Source organism: Synchiropus splendidus, chromosome 14, assembly GCF_027744825.2.
Source record: "Synchiropus splendidus isolate RoL2022-P1 chromosome 14, RoL_Sspl_1.0, whole genome shotgun sequence".
In the NCBI taxonomy this organism is placed as follows: domain Eukaryota; kingdom Metazoa; phylum Chordata; class Actinopteri; order Syngnathiformes; family Callionymidae; genus Synchiropus; species Synchiropus splendidus.
In genome coordinates, this window is record NC_071347.1 from 7694847 (window position 1) to 7709438 (window position 14592).

At 39.6% G+C, this 14592-nt stretch overlaps 1 protein-coding gene across 1 annotated transcript in view; it reads left to right on the plus strand.

The window, feature by feature from the left end:
- Positions 1-1734: 1734 nt before the first annotated feature.
- LOC128770999 (tumor protein p53-inducible protein 11-like) overlaps positions 1735-14592 on the plus strand; it is a 34403-nt gene continuing 21545 nt past the window's right edge. The window contains exon 1 of the mRNA XM_053886063.1: positions 1735-1800. The gene's annotated coding sequence lies outside the window, so the exon portion shown is untranslated. The remainder of the gene's footprint in view (positions 1801-14592) is intronic.

The following is a 14592-nucleotide window of genomic DNA, read 5'->3' on the forward strand; positions in this document are numbered from 1 at the left end:
TAGCCTTTAATAAAAACTTGTCAAACTGATGATGTATTCGGAGAATGTTTCAGTTCTCACCATCAAGCTGCATTTTCAAGAAATGGTAGCACGTTAAAAAAAAGTGCCATCGGCTCATTAAAATAAAGATCTAAGTTATCAAAAGAAAAGTTACTTCTTGGATCTCGAGGAATTTTTTCACTTTTATGTTCAATAATAGTGAAGGGTGTGCTTGGGTCCCACCCGAAAAATACAGCAGCGTGTAGACTACATGGGACTCTTGCTTGTATTTCTCACTGTCAAAAGAAGTGACTGACCACGATGAAAAGGTTCTGTTATTTTGAGTTCAAACAATGTTTGAATAAACTGCTCATCATGATTATGTTTATTTAACTTTTGCAAGGGAATACTGTCTCTTCTTCCTCTTAATTCCCTTTTTTTCCTCATAAAAAGCATTAATGGTAATGAATTTCTAGTAATATTTATACATTTTGACTTAAACTTCTTGTACAAAACATATTTTGTTACATGCCTTTTTGAAAATTACTTGATCGACTTACTAAGAGATTCATGTCAAAGATCTTTACAAGAGAAATACAAAGACATGTTTTAACATGAACGCACTAATCCAGTTTTCTTCACTTGCTGGGATGCCAGAGTCACCAGGCCTGTGTCTGGGTGATAGCTGTAGATCACATGGGTTCATAAATCACCCACTTTAAGAAAGAAACACAAATGAAACACCCACTTAAAATACAGTTCATTCAATTGCCCCTCACACCTGTCGCAAGATATAAAGTGGTACCTTGTGTAATTGTATTTCCCACTGCTAGATTTTTAATGGTCCATGAATATTTGACTTTTAAATAATCTCATACCCTGCCAGTGGCACTCTTCTGTGTAAGTCTTAAAGCTATGCCCAAAATAATCCGCGCTCACAGGGCTTTCTTAATGCAGTTGTTTATGTTTAAAACAGCGCAGCTATTGGTTGCACCTCTTTTTCCGCTGCCACCCGTGGTGCACCTTCGTCCGCCCACACCTTTATGATAATCCTGGCAACAAATCCTCAGAGGTCCATCCTCCAACAGTAATTCAGCACCTCCGCTCCAAACTGAAGAGTTGTTTTATTAACACCTGCCCGTCAATCTTTGATGGTGTTACAAAGTCAATTAAAGACAATAGAGCAGCACAAATAAACAGTTGACGGAAAGTAAAATGTGGCGACCGTATGTTCCAGTGTCAATAAATAATTGTTCATTTATTTATGCAGCTAAAATGACTGCTATTGACTTGACTGGAATTCGATTTAATGGCTGCATGCTGATTTGTGCAGAGATGAAAAGGTTGCACACAGTGGGCAACGTTACAGTGGCCTTTAATCTTGGATGGAAGGAAACAGAAGCCAGGGGAAATTGCTCATTTAACTGGTTGTATGTGAAAAAAAGTAGTGTAAAAAATCATGTTTTTCATATTTTACAGCACTTTTATTGTTATATTTTCTACCAACAGCATTCTGTCTACCTACATTTGTCGTCATGTACACATCGGACCTTTGTATTTATAGCAAAAGATTTTTTCCCAGCACCTACGTGGACACACCAAAATACCTCCATTTACATTTTCTCAATTTCAACCCACACGCACCGCTTGTTTGTAAATAACAGCCGCCAGAATTCCTGGTGCGCAGCCTACGGAACTGGCTGTATTACGGTAGTGGGCAGCGCTGCGTGTGTGCTGCTGAAAGCTCCGCGCTGGCGATGTTTCTGCACTTCTGTCCTCGCTGAGATAACCGTAACTCCGGAGGCTGCTCCCCTTCCTGCTGTAAGTTCCGATTTTATCTCCTTTTGGAGGCTTTTTGTCCCCGGCGAGCCTTCACTTTAAGACGCTTTGAGTCGTGTTTTTGTGCCCTGCGGATTGAAGTATGAGTTGCTCGCTTCAATATCCAGCTGCGCGCGATTATTGTCTAAATGCTGTTCATCAACAGTGTTTTTCACTGGTGAAAACTTGTTGCGCCTTTGTCACTGTGGCTGTTGTGTCGTTAGAGTCGTGTACAACACAAAGAGGAGGACAGTGAACTTGACTCAGCCCTGTCAAATAAATGTAGCGTCGGGAATGGGACGCTGTCTTGTAATGTTTGTAATACAGTTGTTCGCGTATTAAAAATCTCTGACCATTCGCATCTAATATTTGTGATCCGGTTAGATTATGATAAGTTTATCATTGTCGTTAAATCCATTCATTCTATTTTTTAATTTAAATTATTGTTATATATTTTTTTCTTTATTGACTTTGTGTTTGTCTCTCACTGCATTCAGATAACCAACAACTGCTATTTTTATGTCTCTACTTCACATTTTTTTTAAATGAGAACTGCGTTTTTTTATTTGGCTAAAAGGGAATGGCAGTCTCACTGTTTAGTCCCTCCACTGTCATCCCCAAGCGCATGTCAGATTCAGACTTGTGGGGGAGACCAATTTCCCACTTGGTACAGCTCCAATGGAAGATTTCTGAGGCGTTGCAGAGATGGAAATGAACAAGCCGGTGCTGCTGGCACGTCTCCTGTCAGTGGGATGCATCTGGGAAACCTATGAAAATGTGAGCCACTTTAACAAGTGCTCTAAAAAACTTCAACTGACTCATATGTCACTGGGTGACGTTGGATGGATGATGAGGCTCATCACCCTGCGTCGGTTGTAGGTGTCGTCCAAGGAACCAGAAGGAATTCAGGAATGTCCCTTTGTAGAGGTAGATGATGATTCTGTTTTCAGTATAGAAATAGTGGAGACACTCCTCTTATACAGGAAAATCTCATTGTAGGGGGTCAAATGCCCAGCATTCGGGGGCCCCTCTCGCCTCTAAGGTGCAGAAGAACCCTAAATTATACGTAGGCAGCTTTTATCACCTATTTTAAATTCTTTCATTGGTCTGTTGTTCTCTGTTGCCTGTTGCTCTAAACATCCAAGTGGCTCAAAAGTATCTTGACTGTGTGAAATATTTGATTGTGGTTTTGTCTCCTTCCGTACTCCGTACTTTTGGATGCTCCTGTGGTCGCAGAAAATGTAGTTGGATGATCTTTTGCTGGAGAAGCTGTTTCCCTAACATGCCTGCACGTGATTTGTTGCTCTGCAGTTACAAACGGCAAGCAGGTCGGTGTCAGCGCTGGCTGTGTCAAAACTTGCCCTAAGTGCAGTTTAGCAATGTGGCGGCGCCCTGTGAGAGCAAATGGATGAGCTCTCTTCGGGATGAGTCAAAAAACAAAAGGTTGAATGAATACAGGGATTTGGGGCGGAACTAAAATGAAAGATTGGATTATTTTTGAAGCTTAAAACGGTCTTATTGTTTCTAGCTGGTTATACTACTGCAGTTAAAGTATTTTCTCATTACATATCATACTCAAACTGGTACCAGGTGCTGCTGAGGAAAAGCTGGGTGTAGATGCAATACACAGCCATCATTTCTGGCATATTGGGTTTATGAATTACGAATTCAAAATGGTTTGTGTGGAGCAATACTTGAACGATTATTCTCGTCAACATGCCTGTGCAGTTGAGCAACACTGTGAATTTGGTGCTGATGTAGAAAAAAAAAAAGCTAAAAGAGTGAGTCCAGGTGGTCCAAGTGATTACTTTGTATTTTCTACAGACACTAGCTCCATGTTTATTTAGGCCTCCAAAATGTAGCAGATTTTTATTGATTGTTGCAGCCAAAATTGCCTGATTTTGTGACTGATTTTTGTTTTTAATTCAGTGAAAGTTGTGACCATTTATGGTTCCAGAACAACATGATGGGAAATGAGGACCAGTTATCAGTGTTCCTAAGCCACCAGATTTTGGTTTTGGCTTTTAAAGAAAGCATATTGGTCGACCCCTATTACACAGAGTGTTGAGAGAGAGATGGATGTATTGGTCAGCCATGTTTGTTTACATTCGGCCCCTATCGTGTTCTGGTAACGGCATGCCTAACCTGTGAGTTCTGGTTTTTAGTTCCCTCTTTTATGCATTTAAATTATCATAGATGGTAATATTTGTGAATTGATTCAAAATGGTTCGCCAATTGCGAAAATTGGTGGCAATATTTGTGGGCAACTGTGAGTGTTCGGCGTCTCACAGGACTTCATCTCCACAAGGTGGGAGTGAATATGATGATGCACGTGCCGCGGAGAGCGGTGGGTGAATCGACCTTAAAGTGCTTGGATTTGCTTGTTACATGGATTATTATTTGCTCTGCTTCTTTCATCCCGTTGTTCAATAATCTAGGGAATCGGAATAATACAGTGAATTAAAATCACCAGTTAAGAAGCAAGCCGCTTGTGTTGTGCATTGATATGAATTCATCTCTCAGACAAGCAAATCACCTTTCCAATATGCCCAAATGAAACCCACTCAGCCTGATGCAGCGCTTCCTTTCTTCCCGGTATGAAACCTGGCAAATTGCTTATTTATCTTTTTCATGAATCAAGTTACACCCGCATAGCAGCAGTGACACTCCTGGTGCCGCTGTGTTCAGGAATCAACATATTACCACGGCGAAGGCTGTGTGGGTTGGGGATTCTAACTGGCAGAAGAGACACAGCCCACTGTTTTCTCTCTTCTTTTCTGACGGATCAGATCTCACCGGATGGAAGTGGCTCAGCCCCTAACACATCCCTCATTAATTAATGTGTGGCAACAGGATTGTTGCTAGAAATCGTTTATCTTGCACCCAAGCGAAGATAAGTCGATGTAAATCACCAGACCTTGTGGGCTTCTGAACCTTGCTTCTTGAACCGTTGATGTAATAGAACCTTATGCTGCTGTTTTTTAACTTTACAGATGTTACGTCAGAGTTGTGACATACATTTGTGGACCTGTTTACTGTGAAGGCCACGTGATGAATGTACATATTTAGTAGAGTGTAGCACCAAATGAGACCCTGAAACGTGCTTCAATGACACCAACAATTATGGACCCCGATTATTATTATTATTGTATAGTGCTGAATTCCAAATCCACTTACTTGCATCCATTTTTCCGTTGATAATTCTACATTTCTTATTACTTACAATCACTTGCAGCTGAGGCAAATTATAAAAAAGAGTGTTGTGCAGCTTTGTGTTTTTGAGCTTGATAAATTTAATTTGAAAATATGTGGGAAATTGGTAAAACCTATTGGGTTTTTTTTTTCTATTCTTCCTTTTGCCCAACGAAATTTGACCATAGAGTTTAAAATGACTGAATGGCAAACTGCCTTTTAGTGGATCATTATCTCAGGCTGCACTTAATAAGTCCTCAGTTCTTAACATGCCAGCTAAATTCAAAATATGAATAATAATCTAATCATTGATGTTAGTCAATCACAGAATCTTGAGAAAAGTATAAATCCATTCATAGGAACATGTGATGGTCTGTTGTGTGTTGAGCTTTATGTGTTTCACAAAGTCCTGATAAACCTCATCGATTTTTATTTTATTTTTTATTTTTTGTGATCATTTGACGAGAAACTTTCTTCATATTTTAAACAGAAGGATGGTTTCATAACCATACTGGGGACACATTTGTAAATGATTCATGACACCAGTCAGCAGTACAGAGTGAAGTGATTTAAACATATGACATCAGTCAATGCAAATCCAGACTATACACATGTACAGTTCATGCATTCTTCTCATATAGCCTTATCTTCATGCGTTTCTGCATTAGTGCGGCTTTATGCCAGTGGAAGTGTGATGTAGAGGTGTTTCTGAAATATTCACAAGAGTGGGTTGATTGACTGCATCTAAATGAACAAACATTTGTAGTTACCAACTGAAGAATGTAGTGATTGAACTTGAAAGGATTCCTCTGTGATGGACCTGAGAATCTGAAAAAGAAATTCTTCTTGTGCGTCAGTGGGAAGTGTACGGAGCAAAACGTCAGTGTAAAAGGAATAACTGATGTATATTTGGTGCGCAAAAGTAGTGGAATCAAAGCTTTTAAAATTGAAATGAAAGCTCTGGATGACCTGAAAATATATGCTGCTGTGAAATGATATTTCAAGTTGTGAGTTGTACTACAACTGCTATCGTGTTCACCAGAATCCAGATGATGTGTGTCTGAATATATCACCTCTTGCCAACACTAGCACTTGCAGGTGGAATTAACATGTACATGAGGATGAATGTGTTTTTCATCTTTACGTTTTTTTTGAAGAGGCACTGAAGTGGCAGCAGGACAATGAGAAGCATGGTGCAGTCTCACTGGTATACTCACCGTCCCTGGCAGTCAGAAGGCCTCTGAAGCCCATTCATCCATCCATCCATCCATCCATCTAGTGAGCGACCCATCTATCTGTGTGCAACACACTAAAATATCACTAGAAATTTTATTGCATTTTTATTATATCTTTCAACAGCAAATCTCTATTCAAATGCAAAGACGGTGCAGGGGTAGGCAGAAATCGCTTTCCCAATATCCTCTGACTGACTGCAGTTGTTTATTTATTTACTCAAGGTTTCGCTCTACTGTAATCTGTAATGATACTGTCTTCAGTATCATTCTGCAACCGCTCAGCAGCTTCCTTCTACATGTAAAATTAGTTTTGTTCAGACCATATGCTGTGTTTCACTGCAGTAGCTTGTCCACATTCTCCATTTTAACTGGAAAGGCGTCTGATATCCAGTGATGGAGACGCAGTCAATGCTTCCTGTGTACAGCTTGGCTTTGGGCAGTTAGAGCTGTCTGCATAAATTATGACCAGGCTCATTGTAGATTCAGTATCTCCACACCAACCACTTCAGTTGTTTAACCCAAACCGTTCTATGTTAGTTGCCTTTGTTGCTTGGCTGAAGTTACGTACTCATTTTTCACACTCATTTCATGTTAATTCTGTCTTTGTTATAAAGTATATGGGAATTTCAGACTCCGTTCTCAGGTCAGCGTAAATGATTTTATATCCCATAGTTCAGAAAAGCACACAAACACTTTACCAAAGTGTGGAATAAACGTTAACTATATCTTCAGTTATGATAGTATGAAAATGATTTACTGTTCGAAACCAATGTTTTAGCTGGTGGCAAAGTAAAAGAAGGAAGCCCAAATGCTATGAAGCGTTTTTTTTACCATCTCGCTATTAAGCACTCTCACCATGGCTAAACTCGTGTGGTGTTCTTTTTTATGTTATTCATTCAAATTTCGAGCTTTCAGTGTGGACTAATCGAAACTGAGCTGCTTGCCCATAATACGGCTAATGCAGCATGGCATGAATATTTCAGCAAGCATTTGTTTTTGTTCAGTTTAACTTCTCTTTTTCCTCTTATTTGACGGCCAACCTTGTGGGGAACCTGCAGGGCGTTGAGTGAATCTGAATAGCCTTGACATCATTGGTCGAGTTCAAAAAATATATCTCAAATGAGAACCGAAAATCTGTAATTCCTGTTTGCTGCAACATCATTACTGTTTGGTTTTGCCACAGGCCTTGCATTATTTGAAATGGAGTTCCAGACATACAAATGCCACTATACAAAGTGCGTATGTATTCACGCACCCAGTGGAGCTTTATGGATGTTGGACCTTTTGATGCACAACTGCAGACCCAACCCCCCTAGGCTCGGCTTTGACAAAGTCATCTTTCAGTCGCTCACGCGCTTCACTGCTCACTGCTTTCTCTTACTTGAGATTGAAAGAAACTGCAATATTTCTACAGCTAAATAATAAATGAGCATTATTTTGTTTTACTTACATTGCTTACTTGTAAACCAATAATACCAACTTTATTGGTTTATTAATAAATGAATTTACCAACATGAAATACATCAACACATACACTTTTTATTGATTGTTTGGGCCAAAATTGCCAGATTTTGCAGCAGATTTTTAAAAATAATGTGGCAAAAGTTGTAATCATTTATGGTCGTTGAAGAATTTGATGGGAATTTTTTTGTAAAATTTGATCATGTTGCACAACCCGTCAGACCGAGATACGAAGTTTATTGTTGGTTCATAAAAGTGATTTTTTTTTTCCCTTTCCAAATACTTTTCCTATTAATGAGATATATAGTTCTTCAACATTGGCACGTAGTTTAGTGTCAACTGTTGTTTGACATTAAACTACATGACTTCGCTTGTTTTAGTCGCATTAATAATTACTCAAAAGCATGTAAGAACGCTACAAGTTTTCCATGTTCCTTATAGCCGAATGTCATATTCATTGAAGCGTTCATCGTTCATCTTGCACTTGTGGCTGAACTCTCCGCAGAATTGCCGGCCGTGTTTCCACATGGCAGCAGACACTGATGACCAATCATCTGTTTGGTCCGAGGGAGCGTGCGGCGTGAGAGGCCACTGTTAGAGCAAAATGCTGCTGCAGATTTATGGAGCGTGTTATTTGGTTGAACTGAAGGTTGCGAAATGCCAAACCTTAGCATTTATTCGCACTGCAATGGCCATTGAAATGTAATGTCTCCGTCTTTCTTATGGCGTCTAATTTTCTTGTGACGCTGTTACAACATCCATTTATAGCCTAAATATACTGTACACAGCAATCTGCGTGTCCAATACACTTACTTCTTTAAAATTGGTTTTAGAGTGAAAAGATGTTTGTTTCCTGTCCACAATCATGACAGTACCTCTCTGCATTTGAATCATAATGAGCATGATGATCAAACGACTCATTTATCCCATGTTTATTCCATTTAGTGTGTGGTCAATGAAGCCCTTCCCCATGTGCTTAAATTTGGTATCACAGCAGTGTGTTAATGAGATCAGTTGTGGAGCACTTTCAAGGTGCATATTATTTACGCTATTACTATTATAACCATTGAGCTAGAGACTTGAGTCTTGCGCTTTCCTTACCCCGTTCAGTGTTTAATGCAGCAGCTAAAGATAGTCCACATCCTCTTTCTAACTCATCACTGGTTTTTTTTTCTTCAATTTAAATTTTTTTTTTTTTTATTATTAAATTTGACTGACCAATTTATGCTGGTATTGCTGCGGATGTAAATAGTTGGACCACCATTTAAATTTCACTTACTATCTTAACGTCATATTCAGTAGTAAATTTACGTTAATATAATCCGCTGATGGGGAATTTGATCATTTTTCAGTAGCTTTGAAATAAATGTATTTGTTACACAGCTTTCAAAACAGTTCCTCGACACCCATCTTGTTTATTTTTCTTAACTGTTACTTGCTATAAGGACCATTTGCTCCTAGCTCTAAATGAAGCAGGTGTCTGCCTGCCTTGTTTGTTGTTTTTTTCGAAAGTGAATCCACATTTGCCAGTGTTTTGTTTTTGGTTCCAAAGAACCACCAAACAATTGTTCCTCAAAGTACAGAGACTCAAAGGCATTGTCACACTTTGCATGAATGTAACTCACTGGTTGTGGCTGTTTTTATGTTGACTGCTTGAGTGACATTTCATTTGGTCTCATAATGTTCAGCAGCTCAGTTGACTTTCAATCTTTTGCGGACGGTTGAAAATAGGGCTGAACGATTTTGGAAAATAATCTAATTGCGATTTTTTTTTTTCTCTCAATATTGCGATTGAATGTGCGATTATTTTTCAAGGTCCTCTTCTCATGTATTTTACAGCAAGCACAACTAATAAATCAATCTCTATTATAATAAACCATATGTGATTCAGTATATATAATTGTTCTTCCTTATAGGCTATTCTTATGTTAAGATAAAGGCAAATGAAGCATGAATTAAAATGAAAGATGGTTTATTTGTCAACTTCAGTTTCAACTGCAGACTTACTAAACTGATAAATCACACAAACTAAAGTGCATATTACAACAATAATGCAAACCAATATGTGGCTTTACCACTCACTCCATGCGCGTTCCCGGTAGTCACGTGACGTCTATTGTCCAATCGGCTGCAGCGATACGCTGCGCCATTATATTGCATCAATCTTCCCAGGAAAAGCGACGTGGCTAAATGAAGCACTTACCGTCTGTCTTTCTATCAGTGGTAACAGTGAGAATTGCCTTCTATCCGAATTCTTCGTAAACCGCCATGACATGGGATGTCGCTGCAGCCGATTGGACAATAGACGTCACGTGACTACCGGGAACGCGCATGGAGTAACAGGCACGTATTGCCGCCACTTCTACGAGTGCGCATCATTTTTATTTACAGGTGCAGCGAGAAGAGGTGCAAAAGGGTGCACGCGCATACAGATCGTGTTCTACGAGTATGTGGAACTTATGCACCCGTTTTGGCAGTGGTTGAGGTGGAAAACTTAGCAATGTGTCACAATTGCAGTTTCAAGAGCTCGTGCTTAGCCACTTGTATCTGTGCACTTAGAAAATGAAGGCGAAATTACTTTTCGTGTTTGTATGAATGTAAATCTTCTTTTTACATGCACGTGCCACAGGGTTTACGGATGCAAATGTGCAGTTACGCGTATATGACGCATGGATGCGAGTCTTGTGTTACGGGTATGTGCCACTTTTGCACCCATTTTACCTTCATAGGCTAAAGCCGTAATTTACATCTCAATGGCTAAAGCTCACCGTTGCGCTGCGCCACCAACGTGAAAGTCACGTGACCAGTCAAATCGCAGCCTTACGGTTGGAAAATCACATTTTATCATATTGCGGTATAATCGCAAATGCAATTAATCGTTCAGCCCTAGTTGAAAACGTCTTTTTCATTAGTGAAGGTTTCTGAGCCTTGTTCTACATTTATATTTAGATGATTTACATTTGCATAGAATACAGGAAGCTGCTGGTACATGTTATATGAGTTTACACTACCACTACTTTGACACTACTGCTGTGAATTATTGTAACTGGTGAACTTGCTAAAGCTAAATGAAATTCCATCGGTGTCATGATCATGCCTTCATTCTGTCTCTGGAATGGACAGTATTAGTATCTCTGAAAAGCAATGCCTTCTCATAAAAGGTTAATCTCCCCTGGCTGGATTGGACAAACAGTGTAATGGAATTAATTAAAGTAAAAGAGCCTGGAGACGAACCCAACCTTTGTAATGATTTAAAATCTTTCCTTCTTGTCTCATGTTACCCATCTTCCGCAGGCATTGATTCGCCATTGGCCGAGCTTCATGCCATGGTTTGTTTGTCTGTAAACTCAGCTGGCATTTCTGCTGCCGGGGCCAAAACCTGATGAGCCACCTGTGCTGGCTGTGAACAGGGAGAAGCTTCGGCATATCCTGGGAAGCTAATTGTTGATCACACTTCCAAAGCACAATTCCACCGAGACGAAACGTGAAAAATAATCTCATGTTTGTGGTTAACTACATTACTTGTCCTTTGTATCTATTAACAAGAACAAAGTATAAAAAATACATACGAGATCAGACAAATACAACAAAAACTAACAAAACTATCTTCTTGACACCTTTGGTATGTCAGTTCCCAACACTGTTGGTGTCAAACAATGTGTTCAAAACTGAACAAAAAAAAACCAAAACATAAACCATCACATCAGCAAATTAATATTTGGGAGTGCTGCCATTCATGGACTGCATGACTTTTTTGAACATATTACTTACTAGCTATCTTTGAAAATGCCAATTGGACTGATTCATATCACTTGTTGTGTGCGACAAAACGGTTGTTCACAGCTGTAATTTAAATATGTTTGCCACTGCAAGTTCAGGGGAGATGATCCAATAAGACACCCACTGATTCCAATTGAGTGGTGACCGCCTGGTCAACGTCATCTGCTGCGGCTGCTAGGCAACCAGGTCCAGCTTTATAGACAAGCTGAGCAAGAAGGATCAAGTCGAGGCCAGGGGCTAGAAATAGTTTTACAGTTGCCCCTCTGGGATCAATCCTCCCTGCAATTACCATTGGTTCATCTGGTGAGAAACAGGTGGCAACATACTAGTGCTAATTGAGCTATAGAACAGGGCACATAATTAAAACATGCTCTTTGGGGGATTGAAATAATCTGTGATCGCTGGAATTACATGACCTTATAAAGACTGTCAGGTGATTATGTAATTCATACCAACATTTCTGTCAGCTGGTGAGTTGTGACCCTGGCGGCTTTTTCCTGGAGAGGAAAGATAGTCTGGCTTCATTTTATTAAAATATCCTTCGGCTTTTTACTTATGTGTTATATGGGGTTCAAATATTCACCTTTCGTTTTTGCTTTTTTTTCTTGATTTGGGTCACTTACTTGTCATTTAGTTAGTAGTCGTTCCCAAAACCTGAATAGTGAAGAACCACAGTTTTATACAAAAGAATGTAGCATGCTTTAAGTCAATAGCTTTAAGTACACAATCTTCTTGCATCACTGACTCATAATTGAGATGGTGAACAGAGCATGAGTGTGTGCAACGTGGTAGTTGATGTGCATGGATCTCATGGAACCTTTGCCGTCACCTTTTTAGAATGTGCTCACTGATGCATATTTGTTTGCTTCTAGACAAAGCATAGATTTGTTTATTGATAGTTGGGAATACTGCTGTGAAAACTTGTCTTGAATTGAATAATAATATCTTTTTTTTTTTTTTTTTTTTTTAATGAGTTGCAAAGCACTGTTTAGTATTCAGCATACTACCATTCACTTCAGTTGTTTCTAAAGGAACTTGTAATGACAAAAAGCAAAAGAAGTATCAGCCTAACATTGTGGCGACTGCCTTTCGGTAACACAAGTGGATGCCCAACTCTATACCAATAAGCGTTTTCATCATTAAAGCCTCATTAGTTCACTTGGTTGGTGTCCAGTTACCCGTGACAAGCATTCCGAGATAATGACTTACCACGCTGAAAGTTTTTTTTTTCCCTCTCTTACTGTCATGCTGCAACAATGTCCCTCCTCGCCGCAGGGACTTCTTTTACGTTGCTTAATTAATATTATTTGTCCCCTGACATGGCATGTATTGCTTTCAGCTGAAATAATCTGATATGAAACTGGGCAGTCTGACTGGAAATCTCATTTTGGGATGTCTTGGGAAGCATAAGGACAGTCCAGTTGTTTTATTGGGGGGTTTCTGGCAACCGTAATTGGCATGTTTGCTTGAGCACAGTGTTATTAGTGCTCAACCACCTACTTTATGTGCTTGGAGATAGCTGATGAAGTAAAGCCGGCACTGTCTGGTCCAAGGCTTGGTTTGCAAAGTAATTCTTTGTTTGTCGCAGTGATGAATATAACATATGCAACAAAGAAGCGGTTGCTGTATATTGTATTACCATGTGTTTTATCATGTAAACCTTTTACAACCATTTCCAGGACGACCGAGTTCCTTTGTTGCCATAGTTGTTTACAGTGAAGGCCGACACTTCTTGTCAGCTGTGATTTTCTTGGCATCATACTCAAGATCTGTGTTGAAATAACATAAAAAAAGACATAAAAATAAATAATTTTGCCAGAGTGCAATTTCAAACTTCCCGATATCCATCAATAATCTATGGCTTCACTATTTATCTGCCAATCTTTGTGACAGTGCTGTCGCTCAGTACTGTAGAGACAAGAGTGAATAATTACAGTGTGTGACTGACAACAGTATAATCTTGAGCGCTTATACAGAAGCTCTGTGTCAGCTTTGTGTGAAAGCTGAAAGACCTCATCATGTCTTCCTCGACAAGCTCTGATGGTTTGAATCTTTTGAGGAGATCATCACCTCTCGGCGGCGTGCAAGCACCAAGTGTCAGCTCTGTTTTGCCTCAATACAATGCTGCAGCTTTCTTTATAGTTAGCCTATCTGTCGTGACAGAAATTCCTAGGCAAAATAGCTGCACCACCTCTGAACAATGCGTGATTGAAGAGCACTGTTGTTTATGATAATCAGTGTTTTCAGTGATGAATGGAGCTGTATTTATGCATAAGATTTAGAGAGAAACATTGAAGGATTAGAAGAAGGAACGGCCTATTTTTGTTTTGTGTATATTTTTATAGATTGCCGTACAGCCAGTGTGTATTTTAATGGTGAACATGCCCACAACTAGTTGACCTGTACTCCATCTTTTCTTACTGTGCTGATGCAAACATGCTTACTATGAAGGCTCTTTTTGTATCAAAGATTTTTGGTAACTGATAGCTCTCATTGCCTGTCTGATGGACAGCCGCACCATCAGACCATCTTTAGTACATTGCTGGAAAGAGCATTTCAGGTCCTTGTGGGTTTCTCTGGATGTACAGTCATGCAACATGATCTGACAGAAATTAACCATTGCAAGATTTACAGTTAACATAGCAATTTCCAGTCACACGTCCTGAACCCTGTGGCTTCTACAACAATGTGGCTAGTATATGGGATTTTTTTTATTTTTATTTTTTTTTGACAAACAAGCTTCATACAGTCCAGATTTGTGACGTGCCACATCAGCTTCCATAGCTGGCCTCAGATGCCACGCAGAGCTCCAGGAACACCGTCAGAGCAGTGGCGGAAGGAACCGGGAAAATACCCGGCTGAAAACTTTAACGCCTGAGATTTCATTAGTCTGATGTGTCATGTCTAATTACATTGCCTGCGTGATTGATGTTCAGAACATCGCCACGTTAGTATTCATCATAAATCAGTCACAGTCAGTGACATCTCATAGGGTTGAGTACATTTATTCAACTACTCCCTGCCAGAGCGAAATGAAAGCCGTCAGATATGGGGGAAAAAGGCAAGGCCCCGTTGGCTGTGTGTCTACTGCCTATGCACAACAACAACAACATAGTTGGTTTCTTCT